Here is a 7,837-nt window from a genome sequence, read left to right as displayed (position 1 = left end):
ATGATGAGGATTGAGGGCTTTATGGAGCAGCACCTACTTCTGTTTCTGTTGGTGTTTGGTTTTTTTTTGCAGGTTGTCTGCTTAACGCCGGCCTGCGGTGCTTCTGTGTGAGTACTTTAATAATTAAAACAAATCACCTCCTTCCCTTTGTGCTTTTTTAAACAATGCAGGTGGTGGTTCTTTCAGTCACGCACTCACCTGCTTTTTGTTAGAACAGCCAGTGCCAGGCTGTGCAGCAGCTTCACTTTGTGCGCCTCTGCAAGGACCGCAGTAGATTGCCAGCAGAAATAGTTACAATTGTTGAAATCTCGCTACCCAAAGGATGCATCAGAATTCACCATCCAACTGTCTGGAGGTCTTATTGCTCAGCCTTGACTTGCTTGTGAATCTGATGAGAGCTGGCAGTGATTTGAGCACTTCTGGTGGTGTTCAGAGAGATGAGAGGTGGCTGAGAATAGATAAGAGTTAGCTGAGATGCTGGGAGGGGGGAGAAAAAACCCTCCACAATTATTTTCTTTCCTTAGGAGAGATTCTGTTACTTGCTGCTGCAAAAGCTGCTTCCTGGCAGCTGCTGTGGAAAGGTTTAAAACATGAAAAAGACTCGCTTCTCCCGACGTGCTCCCAGCCTTGGCCCAGCCACATTCCCAGGGACTCACTTTTCATTATTAACACACACACGTTCAGCAGCAGCAAAACCTCTGATGCAGGAGGGGTGAGGGGTTGTCCTGCTCGTTTGGAAGTGGCAGCAGCTCTGGTGCCAGCAGGTGCTGATGGCTGTGAGCGAATGGATGGGTGTCCAGGTGTCCTGAATCACCTACAGCATGAATTAAATGCTCTGACTCAGGAGCGGGAAGGGGAGAGCTTGTGGCAGGAGGAGGAAGGCTGTGGCATTTCTTCCCCAGGTACGTATGTTGGAGCGCAAATAAACAGTTGTCTGTAGTGATGTGATTTCAGCAGAAAGATTGGTCTTCTGTAGCCAAAGGCTGCTTGGCACAGTAATCAGATCCAGTGTGGGAGGACATAAATGCCCAGTCCTGTGCTAATTAATGTTTCTGGGAGTGCAGCTCTGCACTTTGACGGCTGCTCATTGCACTGATGCTGGCTGCTTGCTGTATGCTGAGAGCAAAGCTCAGGTGTGCTTTGTGTGCTGGAATCACTGATATCCCATCACATGGTAACAACCAGATTGATGCTACAAGATGCTGCTGGCTGTGGCCTGTCTGGGGAAGCCCCTGGGAGCCACAACCCTGGGGTGGTGCTGTGTGTCCCTGCAGCAATGCCAGGGCTGTGCCCTTGCTGGCTCTGGCAGCAGGATGATGGAGGTGCCCATCATCATACCACAAGCCTGGCAGGGCAGGCAGGGAGCAGTGACTGCTGTAATAGTGTCACCATTTTCAAAACAAGGTCAGGCACCATGCCTGTGGGTGATGATCCTCATCAGGGGATGGCAGGAGCTGTTTGGACATGCAGGGTTGGATTCCAACTGATTCTGACACCAAGCATCCTCCCTGCCCTTCTATGACCTTATGCCATGCTCCCTGCGCTCATACTGGCCCTGATCTTCATGTGCCTTGCCTATCTCTTGCTTCTGATCTAACCTTGCTGAGAGGACTCATGCTTTGTATTTGGGGCCAGCATGGACCCCAGTGAGTCCAGGAGGCTCGGTGCATCCATGGGCAGGTGACCTCTGTGCAGCTGCAGCTCCACTGCAGGGTCAGCTTGCATGTGAGTTACAATTACTGTTGTAATTACTGTGGGAGTAACTTTGCTGTAGATTTGAAGGGTTTAAATGGGGCAAATCTTGTGGGAGAGGTAATACCTTTTATTAGGTGGAGAAAACAAATCGCTTTCAGGTACGTGAGCCCTTCTTGACATTATTGTTGCTGTTATTATCCCATATTGGTGCTATTAGAAACGAGGGCATTGCATTAGAGGGGAAGCACATTATGCAAGTGTTTAGACTTGCTGGTAACTGCTCTCTGCTGACAGCTATTTGCTTAATGATATGTTGGAGCAGAAGCCAACAGCAAGGACGAGCAGAAGGAGCCCTCCCTGGGCTGTGATGCTCTGGGAAGAGGGCAGCAAAGACCTGGTGGTGGAGGTTCTTGCCCTCTAGCTCTAAAGAGACCCCAAAGTCTCATCCTCTGTATCAGATAGGGCTCAGCCTCTGCTGTATTCCCAATGGAGTGCCCTGAAGAGCTTGCACAAGGTCAGGTTCAGTGCTACTGCCCATGCTGGAGGCAGAAATATCTGCCAGTCTCTATAGGTGTGAATGTGACTGGTCATGTTCTCAGTGTCATGTGCTGTCTGGGGCAGGTTGCAGAGCCAGTTTTTCTGCTCCCAAAGTGGGACTTGGGGAGGAGACCGCAATGCTCAAATAGCATCCGTGCTGCCCGCTGCTAGCCAGGTGCTGAGGAGCCCACTCGCCTTTCCTGCCCCAGGTAGGACACTTTCCTTCATATCTGATATCACTGTGGGTATTACAGACCAGCTTATCGATGCTGTGGGCTGGAAGAGAGGAGTGAGAGTGTGGGGTAACATGTAGGGTGAGGAAGGAGCAGCCCTGGGTCAGCTTTGCTCAGGGGCATCTCATGGATGGAGATGGGACATCGTGCCTTGTCCTCTGTGGGAAGGGCTGCAGTCCTCCTCGGTTGTGCTTGGAGGCACTGGGACCATACAGACGATCACATGTGATGGGGATAAGAGGGCTTGCTTCATTTCCTGGTGCTCTGCTCCCCATGGGTTTCACCTGGCTATGCTTTAGCTCACAGCTCCATTCAAGCCTGGGAGCCCCAGAAAGCTGTGATGATGGATGCTCACTTGGCATGGAGGCACAAAGTAGGGGCAGCCCCTTGGGTCTGGGGTTGAGCTGCTGTTGGGTGCATGGGACCCAGCATCAGGGGATCGGCTGCACTTTCCTAGGGGCTGCCTTTCCTTTTGCTAATGTTTGATTCTTTTTAATGATTTTAGATTAAAAAGTAATTATTTCCAATTAGGAGCGGCACTTCTTAATTACGGAGAGGAAGTAGATTGCTATTCATTATTAATTAGGTTTTACCTTTGCACTGATTGTGCCTTTGTCAGCCCCTACCTGCGCTCTGCCTGCGGCTTCCAAGAGCGTGTATGGAAAACGTAGATCAGTGTTATCAGCCCATAGGCTGCCTTGTGCTTCACTGCCCACAGACAGCGTCATTTTGTGGGCTTAAAAACATTAATTGAAAGCCTTCACCTCCTGCCTCTCTCCACCAGTGATGAGCAGAGACCACTCTGTAGTGTGCTGGGGCAGAGGGCCGACCCTGGTGCCCCTGCCTTCAGCATGGCCCTGCTCCCTGCCCTGCTGCCTTCCCTCTGCCACAAGTGCCCGTTTTGCTCTTTGTGTCTGACAAGGAGGGTGTAAGCTGCCAAGTGCTGGTTTGGGGGCTCTGTTTGTTCTTTCTGTTTTTAAAGAAATCTGTTTGCCTTTTTCTGAGCTGCTTTCTTCACCGTCTGTCACTGCTCAGGCACTTAATCAATGCTCAGAGTTTTCTTACTGCTGCTGCCTCCATCTCCCTTCCTGCTCTCATCCCATCCCTGGGGGATGTCTCTCATCTGTAGCTTCTCCAGAACCCCAAAGCATGAGGCCTTATTTACCCTTAATTTAAAGTATTTGGAATATTCCTGTGGTTTCTACCTGCTCCCAGGTGGGTTTGTAAGGGGAGTGAAGGTATCTCCCTGCACACTTGGTCTCCACAAATAGTGGAGACTAAGGAGATATTTTCATCCCTGAAAAAAAACCATGATTTCCCCTCTGTGTGCTATAGGTGTGACCAACTCCTGTCCCAGCGTCCTTTGGCTGTGGTAAAATGTCCACGATCCTGAAATGTGAGTGTGGGATGGGAGCTGGGGAGGGACCCTCCTGGGAATGCTGCCATTAATGACCCTCCCCCTGTGCCCACTGTAGGGTTTGGACGGGAAGAAAAGGAGAGAGAGGAGAAGGAAGAGGAGAAGAAACAGGAGGCAGAGGAGGAAAAGGACAAGGTATGGGAATGCTGGTGTGTGGTAGGATGAGGCCAGTCCCAGAAGGGGTGTTGGTGGCATGGGGATGGATGCTTTGTGCAGCAGCAGTGGGAGGACTTTAAAAGCCTCCAAAGATTTAATTTGTATCCTGTCTGTGAAGGGCAGTGATTCCTGACTTGTGGTATTCACAGCTGGTGGTTGATGCTGAGCCACCTGCAGACTGAACTCACTGTGTGTGTGTGGCTTTTCCATTGACAGCCTGGGTCTTTCTATCCATGTAACTTCTCCCCATCCTGAATAGCAAATGGGGGAGCAGGGCCCCTGGTGACCCTTTTCCTTCCCTCTTTGCAGGGAGCTGGGGACGATGACAACAGGAGCAGCAGCAGCACAGAGAATGTAAGTGTCCAAAGTGCCCCATGATGAGCTTCCCAACACCACCCACTGCATACATGCTCCTTTTGGGGGGCATTCAGCACCTGGAAGCACCCATCCCTCCTCTCACATGTTGCTGCTTTTCTTCTTATTCCAGCCCCAGGAAGAGGGCCGTGCTGAGGATGATGAGAAGGAAGCCCAAGAGTAGAATTGCTGAGTCCACCGAGGAGGTGGGGATGCTGAAGGGGGTTGACCACTGGTAGTCAAATAAAAGCATTTGGATCCCAAAGAGAGATGCTATTTATTCATCCCAGCGAGCTGTCCATCCCCAAAACAGCTGTGAAAAGGCAGGTGGTGGGGAGCAGGTTTCTGATCAAGGTCGTGAAAAAGGATGGAGAGAAACTCTTACATCTGAATGGCATTTCCTATTGATCGAAACCACATCAAAAGCACTCACAGGGGATAAAGTAACCCCAAGCCCAGGATGCTGAGCGTGTGGCTGCTCCATGCTTTGCCGTGGCTGGGAGAGCCAGGAAAAAAGGTAAAAGGGGGAAAAATGAGCTCTCACCGCCATCTACCGGGACTGGGATGAGTGGCAGCGGGGTCGGGGGTTTCGTAACAACTCGCGGGGCGTTGTGTATGGCTTCCTCCGAACGGCCTTATGCCTTCAGTGGTGCCGATTTCAGACCATGTTGGGTTTAGCAGTCAACGTCGTGGAGGATTTTACTTGAAACCGCAGAATTTTTGGCTTTAAGTATTGTTTTCTCGGAACAAATGTGGCTGGCTCTTGTATAACCACAGTAAACAGCAGGAGCGATGCTGAGGAATGTTGTCTTAATTAACCGGCATAGAGATTAAAGGGAAAACATGGAGACAGAACAAACAGACCAACCCAACAGCTAAAGTGGGTTCTGGAAGGCTGAGCCTAAGTGCGTTGTGGTCAGGAGAACAAGGACATCTCAATGTAAAACAGCCCCATAGGGCACTGCAGTCTCCACTGCCCTCTGTGTCACTATGTGGGACTCGTGCATGGGATACTGACTGCTTCCAAACATGAAACACCCACAGTGTCTTTGGGCTTTGCTCCCACAGGATGGGAATCTCTGGGATTCAGTGTTCATAGTACCATCCTCACGCTGCCCCAGATTCCAGGTTTCATGTGCTTGGATCCAGTGTGTGCACATCCTTGCATTGCTGAGTGCTGGTGAGTATTGAGACAGGGAAAGTCTCACTGTGTTTTATGGGCCCTTCTTTGGGCCAGTGCACAGAGATCTGTGCAAATACAACACCTGTTTTGTGGCTCCAGCGAGCGGCTGTGTGAGCCAACCAAAGGAGCCCCAGATGTTCTCCATTCCATGCTCTGCATTGTGCCCTGGACATCACAGTGTGCTGCCTTGCTTTGAAGCCATGAGGTTTAACCAGGAAGCTGCAGGCATGAAAACCATTTCAAATCACCCATGGTCCCTAATTCCTCATTATGTCTCAGCCCTGGTTTGCATCCAGGTGACATGAATGGGATTATAGCACGAGCATCCATGCCAGCCAAATGAATCAAAGGCTTTAATAACGCTTCCTGGAGGAGGCAAAAAGCAAGCAAAATATCTGGCTTTTGGGAATGCCGAGGACCTTAAACAGAGTGAACTGTATGGCCCTGTGTGTTGCAGTGGCTGGGAACAGAGAGGTGTCCCCCATCGTGACCTCAGGATTTGCCCATAGATGTGATGGCTGAGCACTTCCCAAGTACTGCTGGACACCAAACCTGTCCCTACTGTGGTGTTTAACCACTGAATCTACTCAAAACTTCTGCAAGGTTCAACCCTGGATGTGTCATTGGATGGTGGGGAGAGGAGCGTGGACAGAGTCGTGTTGAGTGCCCATTGTGTCCATCCAGCTCAGGGAGGGGTGGAGTAGGAAAAGGAGACAGCAAGAGAAATCAGCAGCCAGGGAGTTACTTAAGCAAGCCTTGTTTACGCACATCTTTTCCTCTTTATATAACCTCCCCGAGGCAGCAGGAGGAGGTGTGCAGCCTGTGCTCAGCTCAGCTGAAGGGACCCTGCACAAACCCTGCAGAAGCACAGCTGCCATTAGATCCTGGGCAGGGAGAGAGGATGGATTTCCATGTGATTTATTGCAGAAATGCCCCCGCATTATGGTGCTGTTGTTGCTGTTGGTTTGGTTTGGGTTTTCTTTTTATTCTTCTCTGAGTATGAAAGGTTTCAGATCAGAAAGGCCTTCTGTTTCACTCTGAAATTTTCCATCTTGCACTTCGGGGCTGCATTCAGCAAATGAGGGCGTGTTATTATATAAAAGTGTCCTGTATGGAAACGAGCCTCTCCGAGGTACAGATCAAACAGCAGTCTTTCCTTTGTTCCCAAGTGACCTTCCCCATGGAAAATTGCGAGCAGCTTTTATTCATTCCACCAAGAAGTGGAAACAGTCAGAAATCCCGAGCTTCCCAGAAAAGCCGATTCCTGCAGCCCTGCTATGATCTGGTAATCCCTGCAGGGCGCCGGGCAGAGGCTTCCTACAGACCAACCCTTCTATTTTTGGGCTAAATAATAGGAAAAGGAAAACCACATCAGAACATGCGTCTAGCAAGCAGAGGGTGCTTTGGGAGGGTGAGTTTCTCCTTCCACTCCTGCTCCCTGGAGACTTTGTGCTGAGTCCTTCTGCAATTTGTCCTCTCATTCTAAATAGATGTAAATGGCTTGTTGCTATGTTATAATGAAAAGCTGGAAGTTCCATTGGAGCTTTATTCACTGCAGTGCCTGGATTTATTTTCTTCATAAAAACAGCTCTGAGTGCACCAATGCTGCACTCCTGCACAGCACTCTTTTCTTTTCTCCCCTGTGAACACCTTCTCCTGACTCCCATGTTTGCTCTTTCAGGAAAGCAAAGAGGGGCCTTTATTCTCCAAACCCAACTGCAGTGCATTCATAACATCCACAAAGCAGCAGAGCTGGGCTGATTGTGAAGGAACACTTGCAATTTCTTCCAGCAGATCCATCAGAAGGGGCTTAGGCGTGATCAATCCAGGGAGCAACAGCAGCCTGAGCCCTCTAAAGCTGTGCTGTGTGGGCATCTGGAATCCAAAGACCAGGGGGCAAAACAGTGTGGGCAGAAGGCACAGGTAGGAATGCTGCTCCTGCAGATGGAGGGGCTGCAGCTGTCGCTGGAACACCAGTGATGTGATTGTAACCATGCACTACAACTGCACCATGGGTGCTGTGCACTCTGGTTTTGCCACACATCCCAGGGCCACCACCTGGAGAACAGGGACAGTTCTGACCTCAGTGTTTTTGCATCCATTTCTGTGGAAAAAGGCATCTCTGTGTGTTTTCTATAGGACTTTCTATGAGACTGTGTGACAGTGCTCTGCCCACCTCATCGCCAAGGTGTCTGTATGAATGATACAAGCCAGATACTGATCTGGGCTCCCCCTCCTTCCTCTCCTGCCTTCAGGACACCA

The 7,837-nt window shown here is 50.2% G+C and overlaps 1 long non-coding RNA gene across 1 annotated transcript; it reads left to right on the top strand.

Moving 5' to 3' along the window:
• Nucleotides 1–915: 915 nt before the first annotated feature.
• LOC107320170 lies at nucleotides 916–5,567 on the top strand. Its single transcript, XR_001558149.2, has 4 exons — nucleotides 916–2,441; nucleotides 3,801–3,861; nucleotides 3,941–4,392; nucleotides 4,526–5,567. It is a non-coding gene; the product is annotated as an uncharacterized LOC107320170 (long non-coding RNA).
• Nucleotides 5,568–7,837: the final 2,270 nt, after the last annotated feature.

Source organism: Coturnix japonica, chromosome 13 (assembly GCF_001577835.2).
Source record: "Coturnix japonica isolate 7356 chromosome 13, Coturnix japonica 2.1, whole genome shotgun sequence".
In the NCBI taxonomy this organism is placed as follows: Eukaryota; Metazoa; Chordata; class Aves; order Galliformes; family Phasianidae; genus Coturnix; species Coturnix japonica.
This window is presented reverse-complemented; position numbering and strand designations above follow the sequence as displayed.